The sequence below is a fragment of the Haliotis rubra genome, unplaced genomic scaffold (assembly GCF_003918875.1).
Source record: "Haliotis rubra isolate DU_JTF1 unplaced genomic scaffold, ASM391887v1 Scf655, whole genome shotgun sequence".
NCBI lineage: Eukaryota > Metazoa > Mollusca > Gastropoda > Lepetellida > Haliotidae > Haliotis > Haliotis rubra.
This window is the reverse complement of record NW_025767363.1, coordinates 399,938-421,661: the sequence shown is the minus strand read 5'-3', so window position 1 is coordinate 421,661 and position 21,724 is coordinate 399,938. Positions and strand designations below refer to the sequence as shown.

The window sequence follows — 21,724 nt, the reverse complement described above, 5'->3', positions numbered from 1 at the left end:
TGGGTTAGGGGTATAAAGGGCAGATTATTTTTCCTCTGCACTATGGGGTCTTACAGAGGCAAGAAAGGGAGGAATTCACTATTGTTTCTGTAGACTAGGCAAACAGAGTTTTAAGTTCTTTTAATTTTAGTTTAAAGAAGAAATAAAGTTTTGGTTAGATAATGTTAGGTAGCTATTTTTTTTTTATTTTGCAGGGAACATTATTTTGGAGAATTAAGTTAGTTAGCAATAGTATAGGTATATTTAATAGGGTTTTCACTTTTCTAAGGATCCTTAGAGATATTATTATTTTTGTTGTTTATTTTACTTTGTTTATTGTTGATTTTACGATATGTATTAGTGGAGTTTGAAATAAATTTATTTGGTTTGCAAAATCTTGTGTTTGGCTGTCATTGTGAATTTAAACCCCTGAATCCTGCGGACATGGGGACCCGAAATAGGATCCTCCTGTTACAGAAGTATTGTAGTACTGTGGTATTGTAATGTAGTATTGTAATGTAGTATTGTAGTACTGTAGTATTATAGTATGGTAGTACTGTAGTATTGTAGTATTAAAGGACTGTAGTATTACAATGTAGTATTGTAGTACTGTAGTACTCTAGCATTGTAGTACTGTAGTACTCTAGCATTGTAGTACTGTAGTATTGTAGCATTGCAGTACTGTAGTATTGTAGGACTGTAGTATTATAGTATTGTAGTACTGTAGTATTGCAGTACTATAATATTCTAGTATTGTAGTACTTTAGTACTGTAGTATTGTAGTATTATAGTACTATATTATTCTAGTATTGTAGTACTCTAGTACTGTAGTATTGTAGTACTGTAGTATTGTACTACTGTAGTATTGTAGTACTGTAGTATTTTAGTATTGTAGTACTGTAGTACTGGAGTATTGTAGTATTATAGTATTACATTATTCTAGTATTGTAGTACTCTGGTACTGTAATACTGTAGTATTGTAGTACTGTAGTACTGGAGTATTGTGGTGTGTTTTAGTGTGACCCCTGTACATAATGTAGTATTGTAGTAAATAATGGAGTGAGAACGGTCGGCGAATTGACTGCTGCCTTGCATTAGGAATGGACCAGGATTCCTCCGAATCAAATCTGTACTGATCAAGATTGACCAAGGAGGCGTCTTGATTCAGTTGTTCACCTGCAAGGGGCCAACACAAGATACTGCTGGAAAGTCAGTATTTGGACTTGCAAGACAATAATAGTCTTTATTTCCGTGAATACGAGGTATAGTGGTACTGACAGTTAAGTCTGTGCAAGAAAAATGAAATTCGTAGTGTTTTTTTATGCGCATGTTAACAACAAGTAAGTAAATTTGCTCTGTCTAAGAAAATACAGGTTTTGCTTAATTAATTTCCACGCGTATATATTTAAAGCAATTGAATTCCGTTTTCCAATAAAGCTAAAGCTGTTTCAGTAATATATATTTTATTCTGACGGACCGGAACTAGAAATGTGCAATTAACACAGAACACTGGGATTGATTATGTATATATAATGTATGCCAGACACATGTCGACTGAAATGCACCCCATTTCATTTACAATGTTTTGTGTAAGACTTCAAGCTGTTTCTACATGACCATAACGATCGACACACGTGACAACCAGTACAGTGAGAAGATAAAACAGGTCAAGCTGACATGGACTGTATGACAGCAGATAACACGTACTACCTTCATGTTCCTGGTTGAGCAACTACATGTATGTACACCATCCACTATTTCTCTAAGTTTTACTATGTGTGTATACAATACTAAAATAATCTCTCACTTTCTTCCCCCCCTTTCTCTTTCTCTCTCTCGCTCTCTCTCTCTCTCTCTCTCTCTCTCAAATGTGTGTATAGTATCAGTGTGTATAGTTTTAAATGTGTATCCATGCAAGCATTAAAAGTAAAATGACAAATACAATAAGTATGTGTGTATTTATTTTTTCAATCGGCGCAGACGGACAAGAAGGTAACAGATTAACATTTCACTTTCACATTTGCTGTTAACCTGTCATAGTACATGATCTCAAAACATACATTGTTTAGTATGATGGATAATAAGTATGATCATAAAAGGTCGATTCTCATAAATATTATAGTCTTTCCACGCTAAGGTATGTATTAACATAGCAGTCATGCTTTAACAATACTAGGGCTTGGCGCGCACTCATTCATAATATATACAGTGGTAACAACAATACCAGTACAACCTTATGTATTACTAATCAAATAATAATAAGTAATTTATAAGAAACTAGTGATGTTTAATTGTGCGTGTTGCATAAATAGATTTTGTAGATTATACTTTGTTATATCTTATTACAGGTTGATTAACTGATCAATTCAGTGACTGATACTATAAATGTCACCTCAAAACACACCCGCAGCTTGTCATTTGATATGACTCGCCCCTGCGACATTATCTATCCAAACGTGTCCTATGCAATAATACAAACACTGGTAAATATGCTGCACAGTACAATGTTATGTAAGCAAACCGATATATCTGACTATGAATAGAAATGCAGTGTACTTAAACATACCGTTCAAAGACTTTATGCGATTACAGCATTGAATGTACAGCATTCAAGTGTAAAGAAAATAAACCATGTAAGTAATGCGGGAGCGTGAACTCAACTGTCAGACTTACGGATTTTCTTGGACCTGAAATATCATACTCACAGACTAGATGTAATACAATAATGCACATTATTCACAAAGATTCGCATGTATTATGTCTAAATGTGTATGTCAGGTAAGGTAAGGTAATTGTAACAAAATGGTTCTTAAAATAGTGAATGCTTATCCATTATATAGAGAGCGCCACCATAACTGCTTAAACTGATCAATGAGAACGAATTCTACGTTCTCTTTAAGCCATACAATGCTAGGTACAGATTGGGTGAGCGAAATATAATACAATCCTATATCCTGTTGGATACGCTTGACATATGATAACATTTTAGCCCAGTTTGATATAAGATCTGGAGTGTATTGCTTAAAATTCTTCGAACTGGGTACAGATCCTTTTTGCACTCCTCTGGAGGTAACTTAATGAAACTTTAAAAGATAATGGTTCTTTTTACACATTTCTTTATTACACTCAGTGAGTTACATGATTAAGTACACTCAAAATAAGATACAGTATCAAACAGAACAGAGAAACCTCCAGCTGATAAGTCGGCACTTGTATCAAGATAAACGTTGACATTGGTAGTAACAGCTGACATACATTCAAATATACAAACGGCTATAGAGGAGACCACTAATATATGGACAAAAGAGTTAAGGCATCTTTTGTAGTACATTCCATTTTCTGTTGAATAGACTGATTCTATCATGTTTCATAGCAATGTATTTTTCTACTGTGAAGACGTCTTTTAGGGTAACTTTCAAAGAATTAATACATGGTTTAAACCCTTTGCTGTTCATAACAAATGTATGTCGTTTGGCTAGAATGATCATATGAGTAAGTAAACTGTCAACACGGGAAGAAAACAGAATGTCATTGTTTGTTATTTCAATATGTTTTCCGAATATTATATTAACATAGTTGTTAAAATCGTCCCAGAAGGATTTGACATATGGACATTTTGTATACACATGGTCGATATTTTCGCCTTCTGTCCCACAGAAAGGGCACACATCGGAATCAACCAGTTTCATCTTTAGCAGTTCTTTTTTGGTATAAATTATTCTATGCAAAAAATTGTATTGAAATTCTAATAGTTTTGTATCACTTATGGCTTTTCTATATCGTGAAAAGATGCATTTCCTGTCAATAGATGTATCAACTTCTCTTTCCTATTTATTTCAAACGTTCGGGAAGCTGGTAGCTGAAATTAGTTTATCATAAAGAAGTCTTGATCCTTTACAATGATTATTAATATCGATCCAAGGGCAGACAGTTTTAAGGTGCAAAAAGTCTATTTTAACATTTTGCAGTCTTGTTCTCCATACCTTTGGGATGTTAAGTACTAAGCGATTGTAATCAAGTATGGTACCCTTTATATTGAAGGGCGGTGGGGTAGCCTAGTGGTTAAAGCGTTGGCTCGTCACGCCGAAGGCCCGGGTTCGAATCCCCACATGGGCACAATGTGTAAAGCCCATTTCTGGTGTCCCCCGCCGTGATATTGCTGGAATATTGCTAAAAGCGGCGTAAAACTAAACTCAGTCAGTCAGTTTATATTGGATGATGCTTTTAGGTTTATGAATGGACTTAATCCGTTTTCATCACAGATATCTTTTACATAAACTATACCTTTGTTAAACCAGTTTTTTATAATGAAGTTTGAGTCACGAAAGTGGTGGTTTAACCACAGCGGTTGCATTAAAATGTCGTTGATATCATCAGTATTAACTGAATGGATCTTTACATATTTACTCCACGCCTTTGGAACATCATTCCAGAAGGTTTTTTTATTTTCAAGTAAACCGGGATATTTGCACCGAAATGGAAGATATAGTCTAACCGAAAACCAGAGAGTGCATATTGTTTCTGTTTAGTAATGTATCTTTTTAGACATGAAAGTTTTAGCGATTCATTGAATGTTTTAATATCAATCATTCTTAGTCCTTCATCTTCATAATTCCGCATAAGATTGATTCGTTTTAAATTGTCTTTTTTGTTGTTCCATATAAACTTGAAAAAGTAAGTGTTCAATTCTACGTTAAAATCGGGAGATGGGTTTGGAAGGGAGGTAAAGATATGAACTATGGTTGATACGGCCAACGTTTTAATTACGGGAATTTTACCGATCAAAGTCAAATTACGTTTACGCCATTTTGAAATAGTTCTTTTGATGCTGTCTAGTCTTTTTCTAGTGTTGATAACCCACAGGTTTTGTAAAGAAGCGTTCAGTGTGATTCCCAATACGTCAAAGTTTCCTACATGCCAATCTAGATTAAGGTCGAGGGTTAGTTTTATCTTACTTCCAGCGAGTGATCCAAGCCATACTGCCTTAGTTTTATCTTACTTCCAGCGAGTGATCCAAGTCATACTGCCTTAGTTTTATCTTACTTCCAGCAAGTGATCCAAGCGATACTGCCTTAGTTTTATCTTACTTCCAGCGAGTGATCCAAGCCATACTGCCTTAGTTTTATCTTACTTCCAGCGAGTGATCCAAGTCATACTGCCTTAGTTTTATCTTACTTCCAGCAAGTGATCCAAGCCATACTGCCTTAGTTTTATCTTACTTCCAGCGAGTGATTCAAGTCATACTGCCTTAGTTTTATCTTTCTTCCAGCGAGTGATCCAAGCCATACTGTCTTAGTTTTATCAACGTTTATTTTCAGTCCAGACATTTTATAAAACCCTGATAGAGTGTCTATTGCTTCCTTAAGAGAGGTCTCTGATCCATCTAAAAATAATTCAGTATCATCAGCATTTTGACCTAAAACGTATTCGATATCATTTAAGGTGACACCTTTTATTTCGACATTGTTACGAATCATAGTCCCTAGTATTTCTGCGACGAACAAAAACAAGTACGGTGAAATTGGGTATCCTTGTCTGCAACCTCTTTCGTTTTGGAAGAAAGTAGATAAATGTCCATTTTGTACAATACAAGCAGTTGCGTTCGACATTAGGATACTAACCCATTTCTGTAATTTGTTCCCAAAGCCGAATTTATTCAGGACCATCATAATAAACTCTTTAGAAACCGTGTCAAATGCGTTTTCAAAATCTATCAGTATTAATAAAGTTTTTTTGTTTAATCTCTTAGTTTCAAACATAATATCGTAGATAAGTCTTATGTTATCGGATATGCATCGTCCTGGAATAAAACCCATTTGATTTGCATTGATGAAACGATTTAATGTCTTTTTCAGCCGGTTTGTGATGCAAGTGCTTACGATTTTGTACAGGACGTTTAAGAGAGAAATAGGTCGCCAGTTCTTAAGGAATCTTCGGTCTTTGTTTAATTTAGGGATACAAGTGATCACTCCTCTATTCATTGTTGTACTAAGAAAATTGTTATTGAATATTTCCTTAATATAACGGTGAGCCCATGTTTTGATATCTTTCAAAAAAAATAATTCTATAGGAAAACCGTCTAGGCCGGGACTCTTATTATTTTTCATTGACTTTATGGCAACAGCAATTTCGTTTATGGTTAAGTCTGCATCTAATTCGTGGGAGAAATCTATATCTAACATGGTGTAACAAGATCGTTAAATAACCTTGTGCTTTCTAGGCTTACTTTACCTGCCGCTTTATATAGATTTTCGCAAAAAAAATTCTGTTCTTTAATTATTTCTTGTCCATCAGTTATTTCTTTGCCATGATCGGTTACGACTGTGTTAATGAGTTTATTAGTATAGTTTCTATTTTCTAAATGACAGAAGTAATTTGGTTTCTCGCCTTCTTCGTGCCATTGGATTCTATTTCATACTTGGATTCCTCTTATTTCTTCTTCTTTTAATTTTTCAAGTTCTATTTTGGCCTCGGATAGTTTAGCAAAGGTCAATTCGCTGGCATTTTGAAAATCGTTTCTCATTTCGTCTTCTAAAAGGATAATATTCTCTTCTAAACGCTTAAGATTTTTTTGTCTGCCTTTCTTCAAGAACGATGCAAACGATATAGATTTTCCTCTGACTTTCTAAAAACAGTTGATCACTGATTGTGAGATTAAGATTTCCATCCTTTATATCTTTTATCTCTGTGTATTTAGTGTCTGCGTATTCAAGTTTTGTTTCCTCCAATAAGTCTGACACTACTTTAATGTAATCTTCGTTTCGTTATAAAGAGGTGTTCAATTTCCGATATCCACGGCCCTTTTCTTTGATTTTAGATGTAGACAACGAAATCGTAATAGCGGAATGCTCTGATTTATAGCCCGGTTGGATCGTGGCTTTTAAAGTAATGTTAAATAGGTTTTCTGTAATTAAGAAAATGTCCAGTCTAGCCTGTTGTTGTGGATTTCTTTTCCACCACGTTTTTTTCTTCAAATCTGGGTTTAGTTCTCTCCAAACATCCATAAGATTCAGTTCTTCAATTTTGTCTAATACTGTGTTACGGGCCTGAGGATTGTTAGTGTGCTTATTATTTTCAAGATCTATTGATGGATCAAGTATAAGATTCTAGTCGCCGCATATTGCGATAGAATCATTGCCCATGTCTACTATTTTCTTAAATAAAGATGTAGAAAACAGAGGGATATCGGAATTGGGCCCGTATACATTTGTTTAAGTCATCCTTATGCCGTCAGTAGTGGTGTCTAATATAACAAAATTTCCATTTTCGTCTTTACAAACCTTGTGTATTGTATGTTCAAAACTATTACTAAATAGGATAGCGACCCCTCTGGAGGTTGATTTAAATGGAGCAATAACGCATTCTAGTCCCCATTCGTTTCTCATCTTATTCTCGTCATCTTAAGAAATATGAATATCTTGCAGGCAAACCATAGAAAATTGTTTTTCTCTATATAATCTCAAGACTTCTTTACGTTTTCGCTTCTCTGCTAACACTCTGCAATTGGCCGATACCACCTTAATTTTGTTATCTATAGCCATAAGTTATATGATCTGAAACAATCGAGTAGAAAATATAGAAAGACATTGTACCCACTGAGAGAATTGAGAGAATTTTCAATTTTCAAATAACAAGGAAGATAAAAGAGTAAAAACAAAGACATATCCAAGGTTGCCATGTACTTTAACCACTGAAGAAAGGCCCTGGTTACCCGTGGATAATTAGAACTAACATAAAAGAGAGTTATCATAAAAGTCCAGATGCCATCATTACTGAAACCAGTGATGCCGTCAACGATTAGTTTTATATACAGACTGGGTATTAAGGCCCCTGTGTAGGGATATTCTTTGAAATATACTGTTACAACACAAAAAAGAAAATAATATGCATATTGCTATTTGTAACTTCTGCACTAGCTGACCTGGACCAAGGACTAACGCACTCAAGCACCAACGTGTTAACTTTATACTTGCACGGAAAGCATGTGTCTCGCCCTGTGGCGGGCATATATGTTAGACACTGGAGAGTAGATCTCGTACATGTATACCGGCTCGCGAAATATAAAAACATAGATTTGTGTGGTAGTGATAAGTTTACATTGATGTTACATACCTCTTTCAATCATATCAGTGATATTCATAATTCGCTATATATTATTTGATATCAATATATGTATCTGCATTCTTGAGTGCTGGTATGATTGTTGCTCGCTATGCACAAACTATGAGACATACATGGTACAAGAAGTTGTAAAACCACTTACATTTCTTTTAATAGTTGGTCCGTATATTACTAATCCAATTATACTGGCTGCTCCGCTAAAAAAACCACACATAGCACAAACACTGACACCGACACCGACGCTGGTGTAACAAGAAATTGAAGCGTGCACGTGCTCTCACGTCAACAATTGATATTACTCCGTACAACCAGGGTTTTAAGAATTGGTTAACGTTAACTCATTTGGGGTAATCTACAAAAATGAAATGATGTGAAATAGTTCATAAACATTTTGCACTTTCAAAGATCGATAAACGAACATTTTGATAGGATTGAAACCGCAGAAGCTTAGAAAGTTTAATAACCATCGGGACGGCATATTAGATTTTTCGACCAGGAGATAGCATCAATCAAAATGTAAACAAGAGTTCATTGCATGGAAATACACAGTACAAAAAGTTGTGAAACTACTTACACTTCTTTTCATAGTTGAGGGGGACAGAAGTACAGAAACAGTGGTTGCTGCTGACTGGTACAACTTAACAACGTTACAAAGTCAATGGCAGATAGTGAGGCGGACAGTAACAATAGACAGGCACCTAGTCACAGGCACGTGATGAATGAGTCAGGATTTCCCCGAGAGTAGCTTCTACAGTATTTGTAATGAACTTGTTGCCACTGTTCCACGTGTATAGAACAGTGTGTTTGCTGGGGTGACTATGTATGCGGTCATTTCTTCCCACATGACATTCACTTTATAATCACTGTGAGAGCGTCCATCGCTTATTTGGACTATGGACGTATGTTGTGAACAAGTGCGGTAATTTTCAAAATTATGGCATACAATCCTCAAGAAATCACTGACGTATAGACAAACCGAACACAATGTCAATATTTGGCTCCCACCAACTGCAATAACAACCTCGGCTCTCCTCCCCACTGACTGTATCAGACGTTGAACAAGACGTTGGGGTATCACTTTAAATTTCTATTCTTGATGCCCGATCTGTGGTCAAGCCAGGGCTGCTGACTATTCCTAAGTTGTCCTGCCTTCATCCCTGTCAAACCATCACCTATCAGCTTCAGCGACCACTTCATGAGCCTTAAAACTGCAGTCTTACCAACCCGATTGCCAGAACTCTTATCAACAGATAAGGCACTATAAACTGCATGAGCTTCATTGCTAAATACAAGAAACCATTGTCCAACTGACAGAACTGGATATTGCCTCACAGACTGTGACACCGGGTATTTGGATCAGATGTGCAGTTCAGTGTGCAGAAAGACCTGCAGAAACCACTCTTGTCGGTTGTCAGTCTCTTGCACAGGTGATTGTACTGATGGTTGTGTGCCAGGATATCAAGGCCCTCGGTGCAACACACCATGTGTCAGTCCAGGAGGTAGCTGTACAGCATGTCCAGGTGGTTGTGATTGTCAGCTGGACTCCTACTACGGGACTGACTGTAAGGCGTGATCGAGTCGATGTAAGTCCTGCGACAGGATCACTGGAGTGTGTGACAGTGTCACCCTGGCTACTTTGGTCCAAACTATGGGTATACCTGTGATCACGGCCTGGGATCCTGTGAACATGGATGCACAGGGGGTGTTCTGTGACAAGACGTGCAGTGAAAAGTGTGGACCAGACACCAACCTTTCTACTGACAAACCTCTACTGGCGCCACACACTGGAGTACGTGACTGTCACAGAGACAGTGGGGAGTGTATCCACGGGTGTGACAAGGGATGGTATGGCCGACAGTGATCTTCTCCGTGTAGTTCTAACTGTAGAAACTCCAAGTGTCAGTTATACGGCGGGTCGTGTACAGATGGATGTGCACGTGGCTTCTATGGAGGACGCTGTCATCTCACGTGTAACGTCTGTCTTGGTTTTTGTCTGTGATCAGAAGACTGGCGCCTGCTCCAAAGGTTGCCACCTGACTGGACGAATATGTGACTCAACCTGCACATCCAACTGTTCCTTGGAGGAATGTCTGAGACTGGAACACTGTAACCAAGGTAACTTTAGCATTGCATCACTGTTAACCAGTGGTCTAACTGTAATCACTTCAGTTGCATGATCATATAATACTCTATTTTCTTTGTATTTACAGGGGTCGTCTTTGGTGTTCAAGTAGCCACTCTGTCTACGACGATACTGTTTGTGGTGGTTGGCAGTCTGGTGGCGGTGGCGGTGTGTTGCCGTAAACGTGTGGGGATGCCAAGGTGAGGTGTGTGGCGGTGGGGATGTGTTGCCGTAAACGTGTGGGGATGCCAAGGTGAGGGTGTGTGGCAGTCTTGTGGCGGTGGGGATGTGTTGCCGTAGACGTATGGGGATGCCAAGGTGAGGGTTTGTGGCAGTCTGGTGGCGATGGGGATGTGTTGCCGTAAACGTGTGGGGATGTCAAGGTGAGGGTGTGTGGCAGTCTGGTGGCGGTGGGGATGTGTTGCCGTAGACGTGTGGGGATGCCAAGGTGAGGGTGTGTGGCAGTCTGGTGGCGGTGGGGATCTGTTGCCGTAGACGTGTGGGGATGCCAAGGTGAGGGTGTGTGACAGGCTGGTTGCGATGGGGATGTGTTGCCGTAGACGTGTGGGGATACCAAGGTGAGGGTGTGTGGCAGGTGATATCAGTTGGGAGATATCTAAGAATAAGGTTCTGTATTAAATGTCATGTTACACAGTGTTTGTGACTCGTCTTTAAATGAACCTATTTTAGCATGTGTAGTATCAATCTTTTTAGATTACACAAAGCGCGCAGATGGCCATCATAGAATCGAACAGGAACGAATTTTTATGGATAGATTTTTATGGATACCAGCTTCGTAATGCCACTCAAAGAAGAGGTCATATAACCATAACTTCTTACAAGTGATTAGTTCAAATAGAATAGAAGTAGAAATAGCCAATTTTTCATTGATCTTTTTCAACAATCGAAAATAACATGCTTTATTACCCATACGGGCAAGGGTAAACAGGTGATTATTTTTGTGATAACCGCACATGATTCTCAAAGTTGATTGGTCGGCTAAGCAGAGAAGAAATATGATTGGTTGATGGAACAACTTTTCATGACTTCTTTGGTGGGCATTTTAGAAGTTGAGCTGATGAAGAATGATGACAATTTTTATGGATATACAACTTATTTTATTCTGTGAAGGCGATGTTTCGACATAGATTCTAATGTCGTTATCACTTGCTTGTCGAAACGTCTCCTTCACAGAATACAAGAAATTGTATATCAATAAAAACTTGGATTATCATTCAAAAATCTTCATTCTACTTTTCATGGTCCAAGTTCATTGACAACTTTTACCGTTTCATTGATAAATAGAACGTGCTGTACTCATACATTTCCGAGATTTAAAAAAGAAAACATAAAGACGAAGGAATACTCTTTTTATTAGGCATTATTTTGCATTTAACTTGCGTTGTAAATAGTAGTCTTTTTAAAATAAATAACATTACAAAAGAAAAAAAATAATCGCTTGCATTGTTTGTAAACAAACATGGCCGCCATTGGGCTAACCCCAGACCCTCTCCAACGTCCTGTGCAGTCACCTGGTGTACCATCACATCAAATTTTGTAAATTTCCGGACACAAAAATGTTCAATCAATAATCTGTTACTAATTGTTCATTAATAAATTGTTGTCAAACCCTTGTAACTCCACCACTCTAACCACTCATCTTCTGACTCAGACTGCCACCATGACGTCACAGTCTTTGTCGCATGCCGTAAATCTTCATTCTGTACTATTTCCAGGTCCATTTTGTTGTGGCGTATTCCACTTCAACATCTCCAATGACTCTTCTGTCAGTCGACCATCTGCTCCAAAGAGACATATTCTTCCCATTGACTCGGATTCCTATTAGATTTACCCTTCTTTGAACTGCTGTACACCACTGGGACCAATGACGTGACTGTAACACGCCTTCCACAAAATAAAAATATTGTTTTATCTTCAAAACTTGTTGAGTTTCTTGACAGAAACATTTCTACATCTATTCGTGGGATAGCTGACATTTTGATTTCCCAACTTTTAACAGTTGACCTTCCCCCAAATTGACAGTTTTTTTGTCAAAGTATGTTCAATACTACACCGTCACCCGTCACTAGACACACGTCAGCAGTGAATAAACGATGTTCCGGCGCACTGACTTGGTCAAATAACGTTTTAACTGTTATTAAGTTCAATGATATTGTATTTAAAAGATCATATTTATCATATTAACAAATGTTAATAAATTATTCCATAAAAAATATGTTTGTTGTACTTTAAAGCGCTTTTACGAGGTACTATTTGTCGGTGTTGTGATTATTGGCCTTCCCGATCCTGGGCGGTCTTGGGTCTGGCCTGTTTGCTGGTATTAGTTTGCTGTTGGTGACCTGGCTGCAGTAAAAGGTTCTTGCCAGCTGACATTGTGAAGCCCCAACATTGGCCATACCGGTCGCCCTTGCTCGTCGCGCTTGCGTATGTCTTGGCATATTCAAGATGATTTTTTACTGTATGCGTGCACTGTCCAACATGTATGCCACATTCATGCACATGCATTTGGACCACAATAACGCTTTTTACGTTTTGAAAAGTGCAAGTTTCGTACAGCTGTGTTTTTATCGGGACTATATTGAGTTTTCTCCTTGGGTTCAACCCTGTACCAGCTTTTTTTTATATTTATGCTGTAAATGTGATAACTTTCTTCTGTCGTTTAAAAGGAGGTGTATCCAAGAGAGTTAGTATAAACAGAAATATTTCTTCAGTACATGATGAGTTGATGATGCGCCGGATTCTATAAGAGATTGTCGACCCTTAGGAGAGTATCTGTTTTTAGAAGGTCGCAGATCCTTGGATGTTTTCTCAACCATTGGAGTCTCAGTCATTCTCTAGAGGGTCGCCAAATCCTACACATTCATGGAACCTCGGGGTTTGTAGGTCCAATAAATCCACCCGAGGTCATACAGCTCCAGTAAGCGGTAGAGTATTGTAAAAATCAAATGGCTACAATTTACTTACTTGCAGCTTGCATTCGTTAAGATCAGGTGATTATAACACAAAACTATTTGTAATGCCATATCCTTTTAGCACATATTGTGTCGGCAACAAGACCGGAAGTAGAAAGTAGACCGTCGCTTACATCATTTCAAAGGAACAGTAATTGCTCCTTACAAAAAAAACCGGTTACACTGAGTCACATTTTCTATATCACAACCGCTCGGGTCTCACGGACAGTAGGCGTCACGTGATCTCATATCACTTCTCTCCCGTCATGTACCATACACACAACCATGGTTTACGAATATGTTATTGCAGAGGACTCAGGAGTTGTTTTGTCCTCCATGTCATTTAGTATATCCGAAAAACACTGTATATGATCTTCACTATGTAACTGTATCGTGCTGAAGTTTTCTCACTTACCTCCACGACAGTAGGTACCTTCTAAATATTACAGGCCCACAGATTAGTGAAGACCTGCATACTTCAAGTCAGGGGGATGTTCTCTGTGTTATCGTGTTGATATTTATCTTCAACCTTTTGCACCTGTAGCTTGGTACAGCTTGCAGCAGTCGGAGCAGCTGTTTATTACCTGACAACAATGGCCATGTTATCTTTGCTGTGTGAGTGCAGGGTATGCCTGTACCGTAACAGTAACTGGTAGGCGATGTTAGATCTTGAGTTCATCTAAGTAACTTGTCTTTATATACAGACTGATGTCAGTGTTATCGTAGTGTGTAGTATTATTGTCTATAATTAATATGGTGGTGAAGTATTATTGTCTATAATAATACAGTAGTGTAGTGTGATGTCAGTAAATAATATAATATTATAGTATGACGTCAGTTAATATTTGAGAAGAAAAGTCTGCGCATACGGGCAATGTACCTGTGGTAATGATGATGGACCATCAAGCATGTCGCCCATCTTGTCCACCCAATCAACGAGCACATCGCCACTGGACCCAGTGGATAGAGCGGCTGTAAGGAGAGAACATGGTCGGTGGTTCGATCCCCTGTCTAGAGAGAGACATTGTACAATTTACAGGGACGTTGATGGTGGCCAATGAACGCTGACCGAGGAAATAGAAACTTATTCATTTTATGACACAAACTCCAATAATGTATGCCCAAGACATGTCGACTGAAACGTAGCCTCGTGTATTTAACAATGACTTGTTTGTACGACAGATAACAGTCACACGTCACTATCAGTACAGTGAGCAGATACGACAGGTCAACCTGACATGGACTGTATCACAACAGACGCACGAAGTTTATTGTGAAATATAGCAACCATACACATGGAAAAAAGTATCGAAATACCCCATACTTTTCATAGTGTCACTGTGTTGGCATAAACCATAGAATAGGAACTTATCCAACCTCACTATCTGGATAAACTGACCCTCTAGGGGGATGGCCTAAAAGTCGGGCCAAGAAAAGTCGGGCCGGGCCGGGCCACCGGCTAATACTAAAAATGGATTGCAGAATATTAAAACGAAACCTGCACATTTGGGTCGATACTTTTCCTGCCTTCACAAATGCATAGTTTGATTGAAAATATATAGTTAATGGTGAAAAAAAACAAACAACAACAATGACTACATACCGAGATTCCTGTAGAAAAGACACCGTCTTGTTGTTATGTGTTTTCCTTGATATGTCAATGAGGGAAGGTTGCTTACTTCTCTTAGCGTGTGACATCCTGGGGTCCTGGGCAGGAAGTGACAGTGTTTTGACTGCTTTTCTTTCCTTAATTAAGATATTGGGGTTCCCTAATTAACCTTTATTGTCTCATGCTGAATGAGCACAGGATGTTTATGTTAAAGAGACGTGGATGTCGGCGAGTGTCAATGGGCAAATATGTCATGATTATGTAAATTAAAAGAAATATTTGAAATCACAACATTTTGTTATATGTTATTAAGGATCAAACAAAGTATGCATTCACAAACACAAAAATTCTTATGTGTTTTCATTGTAAACAATACCAGTCCAAATCAGATAGCCAGCGCGTATGCATATGCTTATATTTACTAATACACATGAAACACAAAATGGTATTATATCTACCTAAATACCACTTCATCAAGTAAAGTAAAAGTGAAGCCCCTTTCTCTTTCCATTCCCAACAATTTAGGGGGAAAAAGTCCTCGGAAAACAAAATCCGCAATCAAAAGTGTTTAGTCTCTGTTCAGCCCGACTTGGCCCGTGCTGTCAAAACAACCTAAACCTCACACGTGTATCTTGAAATGTGTTTATATCCATAGATTAGTAATATATGTACCTACATACCACTTGACAGAGTCTCAAAGCGTAGTATTTGAAGCAAAAACGTTGCTGAAAGTGAAGCTCTCTTTTCTACATATTCTCAACAAAGACACTGTATCACAAGCGTTCGGTCAGCCTTGTCTCGGGCTCTCAAAAACATCTTTCACCAAACAAATGTATCCTGATTTGTGTTTAATTCCATAGATTAGTATTATATCTACTTAAATATCAATGTGTGATGTTACAAAATGCCACATGTAAAGATAACTGGTTCGGTAAAGTTAAGCCCTTTTCTCTCCCCAAACACAACATAGCCTCAATCAAAAGTGTTAAGTCGCTGTTCAGCCCGACTTGGTCCGGGCTGTCAGAAACAGCTTCAACCTCACACATGTATACTGATTTCTGTCTATATCTCTAGAATAGAGTTATATCTACCTAAGTACGTCTTTACAGAGTCTCAAAGCGTAGTATTTGAAACAAACACGTTGCTTAAAGTGAAGCCCTATTTTCTATACATTCTCAACAACCACACAGTATCACAGTCACGCTTTCGGTCCGGCTTCGCTCGGGCTCTCAAAAACATTCTTAACCCCACACATATATCCTGATTTGTGTTTAATTCCATAGATTAGTATTATATCTACCTAAATATCACTGTGTGATGTTACAAAATGCCACATGTAAAGATAACTGGTTCGGTAAAGTGAAGCCCTTTTCTCTCCCCAAACACAACATAGCCTCAATCAAAAGTGTTTAGTCGCCGTTCGGCCCGACTTGGTCCGGGCTGTCAGAAACAGCTTAAACCTCACACATGTATTTTGAAATGTGTTTATATCCATAGATTAGTGTTAGATCTACCTAAATATCACTTCACAGAGTCTCAAAGCGTAGTATGTGAAGCAAAAACGTTGCTGAAAGTGAAACTCTCTTTTCTACATATTCTCACCAAATACACTGTATCACAGCGCTCGGTCCGGTTGGCCCGGACTCTCAAAAACACCTTAAACCTCACACATGTGTCCTGATTTGTGTTTCATTCCATAGATTAGTATTATATATACCTAAATATCACTGTGTGATGTTACAAAATGCCACATGTAAAGAAACCTGCTCCGTTAAAGTGAAGCCCTTTTCTCTCTCCATTCACAACATAGCCTCAATCAAAAGTGTTTAGTCGCTGTTCAGCCCGACTTGGCCCGTGCTGTCAAAAACACCTTTAACCTCACACATGTATCCTGATGTCTGTCTATATCTCTAGAACAGAGTTATATCTACCTAAGTACGTCTTTATAGAGTCTCAAAGCGTAGTATTTGAAACAAACACGTTGCTTAAAGTGAAGCCCTATTTTCTATACATTCTCAACAACCACATAGTATAACATGCTTTCGGTCCGGCTTGCCCCGGGCTCTCAAACATACCTTAAACCTCACACATATATCCTGATTTGTGTTTAATTCCATAGATTAGTATTATATCTACCTAAATATCACTGTGTGATGTTACAAAATGCCACATGTAAAGATAACTGGTTCGGTAAAGTGAAGCCCTTTTCTCTCCCCAAACACAACATAGCCTCAATCAAAAGTGTTTAGTCGCCGTTCGGCCCGACTTGGTCCGGGCTGTCAGAAACAGCTTAAACCTCACACATGTATTTTGAAATGTGTTTATATCCATAGATTGGTGCTAGATCTACCTAAATATCACTTCACAGAGTCTCAAAGCGTAGTATGTGAAGCAAAAACGTTGCTGAAAGTGAAGCTCTCTTTTCTACATAATCTCACCAAAGACACTGTATCACATCGTTCAGTCCGGTTGGCCCGGACTCTCAAAAACACCTTAAACCTCACACATGTGTCCAGATTTGTGTTTAATTCCATAGATTAGTATTATATCTACCTAAATATCACTGTGTGATGTTACAAAATGCCACATGTAAAGAAACCTGCTCCGTTAAAGTGAAGCCCTTTTCTCTCTCCCTTTCACAACATAGCCTCAATCAAAAGTGTTTAGTCTCTGTTCAGCCCGACTTGGCCCGTGCTGTCAAAAACACCTTTAACCTCACACATGTATCCTGATGTCTGTCTATATCTCTAGAATAGAGTTATATCGACCTAAGTACGTCTTTATAGAGTCTCAAAGCGTAGTATTTGAAACAAACACGTTGCTTAAAGTGAAGCCCTATTTTCTATACATTCTCAACAACCACACAGTATCACAGTCATGCTTTCGGTCCGGCTTCGCTCGGGCTCTCAAAAACATTCTTAACCCCACACATATATCCTGATTTGTGTTTAATTCCATAGATTAGTATTATATCTACCTAAATATCACTGTGTGATGTTACAAAATGCCACATGTAAAGATAACTGGTTCGGTAAAGTGAAGCCCTTTTCTCTCCCAAACACAACATAGCCTCAATCAAAAGTGTTTAGTCGCCGTTCGGCCCGACTTGGTCCGGGCTGTCAGAAACAGCTTAAACCTCACACATGTATTTTGAAATGTGTTTATATCCATAGATTGGTGCTAGATCTACCTAAATATCACTTCACAGAGTCTCAAAGCGTAGTATGTGAAGCAAAAACGTTGCTGAAAGTGAAGCTCTCTTTTCTACATAATCTCACCAAAGACACTGTATCACATCGTTCAGTCCGGTTGGCCCGGACTCTCAAAAACACCTTAAACCTCACACATGTGTCCAGATTTGTGTTTAATTCCATAGATTAGTATTATATCTACCTAAATATCACTGTGTGATGTTACAAAATGCCACATGTAAAGAAACCTGCTCCGTTAAAGTGAAGCCCTTTTCTCTCTCCATTCACAACATAGCCTCAATCAAAAGTGTTTAGTCTCTGTTCAGCCCGACTTGGCCCGTGCTGTCAAAAACACCTTTAACCTCACACATGTATCCTGATGTCTGTCTATATCTCTAGAATAGAGTTATATCGACCTAAGTACGTCTTTATAGAGTCTCAAAGCGTAGTATTTGAAACAAACACGTTGCTTAAAGTGAAGCCCTATTTTCTATACATTCTCAACAACCACACAGTATCACAGTCATGCTTTCGGTCCGGCTTCGCTCGGGCTCTCAAAACATTCTTAACCCCACACATATATCCTGATTTGTGTTTAATTCCATAGATTAGTATTATATCTACCTAAATATCACTGTGTGATGTTACAAAATGCCACATGTAAAGATAACTGGTTCGGTAAAGTGAAGCCCTTTTCTCTCCCCAAACACAACATAGCCTCAATCAAAAGTGTTTAGTCGCCGTTCGGCCCGACTTGGTCCGGGCTGTCAGAAACAGCTTAAACCTCACACATGTATTTTGAAATGTGTTTATATCCATAGATTAGTGTTAGATCTACCTAAATATCACTTCACAGAGTCTCAAAGCGTAGTATGTGAAGCAAAAACGTTGCTGAAAGTGAAACTCTCTTTTCTACATATTCTCACCAAAGACACTGTATCACAGCGCTCGGTCCGGTTGGCCCGGACTCTCAAAAACACCTTAAACCTCACACATATATCCTGATTTGTGTTTAATTCCATAGATTAGTATTATATCTACCTAATTATCACTGTGTGATGTTACAAAATGCCACATGTAAAGAAACCTGCTCCGTTAAAGTGAAGCCCTTTTCTCTCTCCATTCACAACATAGCCTCAATCAAAAGTGTTTAGTCGCTGTTCAGCCCGACTTGGCCCGTGATGTCAAAAACAAACTAAACCTCACACATGTATTTTGAAATGTGTTTATATGCATAGATTAGTGTTAGATCTACCTAAGTACGTCTTTATAGAGTCTCAAAGTGTAGTATTTGAAGCAAACACGTTGCTTAAAGTGAAGCCCCAATTTCTATACATTCCAACAACCACATAGTATAACATGCTTTCGGTCCGGCTTGGCCCGGGCTCTCAAAAACAACCTTAACCCCACACATATATCCTGATTTGTGTTTCATTCCATAGATTAGTATTATATCTACCTCAATATCACTGTGTGATGTTACAAAATGCCACATGTAAAGATAACTGGTTCGGTAAAGTGAAGCCCTTTTCTCTCCCCAAACACAACATAGCCTCAATCAAAGTGTTTAGTCGCTGTTCGGCCCGACTTGGCCCGTGATGTCAAAACAAACTAAACCTCACACATGTATCTTGAAATGTGTTTATATCCATAGATTAGTGTTAGATCTACCTAAGTACGTCTTTATAGAGTCTCAAAGCGTAGTATTTGAAACAAACACGTTGCTTAAAGTGAAGCCCTAATTTCTATACATTCTCAACAACCACATAGTATAACATGCTTTCGGTCCGGCTTGGCCCGGGCTCTCAAAAACAACCTTAACCCCACACATATGTCCTGATTTGTGTTTCATTCCATAGATTAGTATTATATCTACCTCAATATCACTGTGTGATGTTACAAAATGCCACATGTAAAGATAACTGGTTCGGTAAAGTGAAGCCCTTTTCTCTCCCCAAACACAACATAGCCTCAATCAAAAGTGTTTAGTCGCTGTTCGGCCCGACTTGGCCCGTGATGTCAAAAACAAACTAAACCTCACACATGTATCTTGAAATGTGTTTATATCCATAGATTAGTGTTAGATCTACCTAAGTACGTCTTTATAGAGTCTCAAAGCGTAGTATTTGAAACAAACACGTTGCTTAAAGTGAAGCCCTAATTTCTATACATTCTCAACAACCACATAGTATAACATGCTTTCGGTCCGGCTTGGCCCGGGCTCTCAAAAACAACCTTAACCCCACACATATGTCCTGATTTGTGTTTCATTCCATAGATTAGTATTATATCTACCTAAATACGTCTTCATTGAGGCTCAAAGCTTTGTTCATGTATTTGAATCTAACACGTTGCTTAAAGTGAAGCCCAGTGTTCAATCTGGCTCTGTGCGGGCTAATGAAATTAATACACCTGTTAATTACACCTGTATCCAGCTTGCTTAATTGCCCCTTGACTAATTGCAATCAGCTAGGTGTTGTGATTCAATTAACATACTCCATTGTTGTCCTTAATTACCGTTCAGGGGCCTTCAGTGTTATTTATTATTACTCCACCGTTTCTTCATAACGTTTATCACAGAGGGGCATGTAATCACTGACTAAATTAGTAATGCTAAAAATGAGGCATTTGTTCTGTTGTATATACAGGCTGTGGAAGCATAAATAATTATATATAATTATTTATGCTTCCACTCGTGTTATGTTCCAGAGTATAAACATTAATGAATACTAGGTCCGATACCTTTTGAAGGCTGAAGCTATTCGTGATATGATTTACACATATACTTAACTTAATAAATATCAGAAGATATTATACCCAATTATATGACATGAAATGCTTGAAAGAGGTGGTTTTTTTTAGTGGTTTCAGAATACAGGATGTTCTCCGTACAGTTTCCACAGTATAAACATCAATTCATACTAGTACAGATATAGATAGCCGGCTGAAGCTATTCATGACACGATTTGAACATATCAGTAATTTAATAAATATCAGAAGGTATCAGCTAAAATGACTTGCCGTATGAGATGTTATGGTTATATAATTTGAACATACGAAAGTATGAAAACACACCCACGGCAATGACACTGTCTTGCCCAGCTCAGGCTCGGGAGAACATTGTTTTCACTGTGAGAGCTTTGCCAAAGGTTACTCTGAGATGCCGTTTCCTGATGTTGTAAACTTTAAAGCGTTTCAGATAATCCTATTTTCCTGAACACGCAGAGTAGAGCAGTGGGAGAAGTATGTTTTCATTAAATCCACAGTGTCTCGCCTAGATTTCTCCAAATGCATCCATATAAAACTGGCCAAGCTGGGCAGTAGCAGCCTATATTCAAATCATCTGATCTGAAAATGTCTGCATTACTTGTTGGCGACTCGTTACTGAAGTATGTTGGACGTTACACGCAGAAAGAAGGGATCGTGACAAGGTCACTGTCCGGAGCCAAGGTGGCTGACATTCCCGATCTCTTGTGGGACATGGAGAACTTTAAGGTAATAAACAGTTCAAGAATGTCGGATTGTGCACAGAATGTGAAGTGATATGTAGGTAGATATAATACTAATCTATGGATATAAACACATTTCAAGATACATGTGTGAGGTTTTAATTTGTTTTTTCACAGCACGGACCAAGCCGGTCTGAACAGAGACTAAGCACTTTTGATTGAGACTATATTGTGAATGGAGAGAGAAAAGGGCTAACTTTAACGAACCACTTATCTTTACA

At 38.3% G+C, this 21,724-nt stretch overlaps 1 protein-coding gene and 1 long non-coding RNA gene across 3 annotated transcripts in view; one reads left to right on the top strand and one right to left on the bottom strand.

Annotated features, from left to right (window-relative positions):
• LOC124257273 (protein draper-like) overlaps window positions 1-21,724 on the bottom strand; it is a 200,260-nt gene that overhangs the window by 89,026 nt on the left and 89,510 nt on the right. The window lies entirely within an intron of this gene.
• Window positions 1,951-12,392, top strand: LOC124257282. Of its 2 annotated transcripts, none has more exons than XR_006893226.1 (4): window positions 1,951-1,971; window positions 10,311-10,422; window positions 10,606-10,670; window positions 11,959-12,392. It is a non-coding gene; the product is annotated as an uncharacterized LOC124257282 (long non-coding RNA). The 2 variants fall into 2 exon arrangements; XR_006893227.1 differs by lacking the exon at window positions 10,606-10,670 and adding an exon at window positions 10,476-10,540.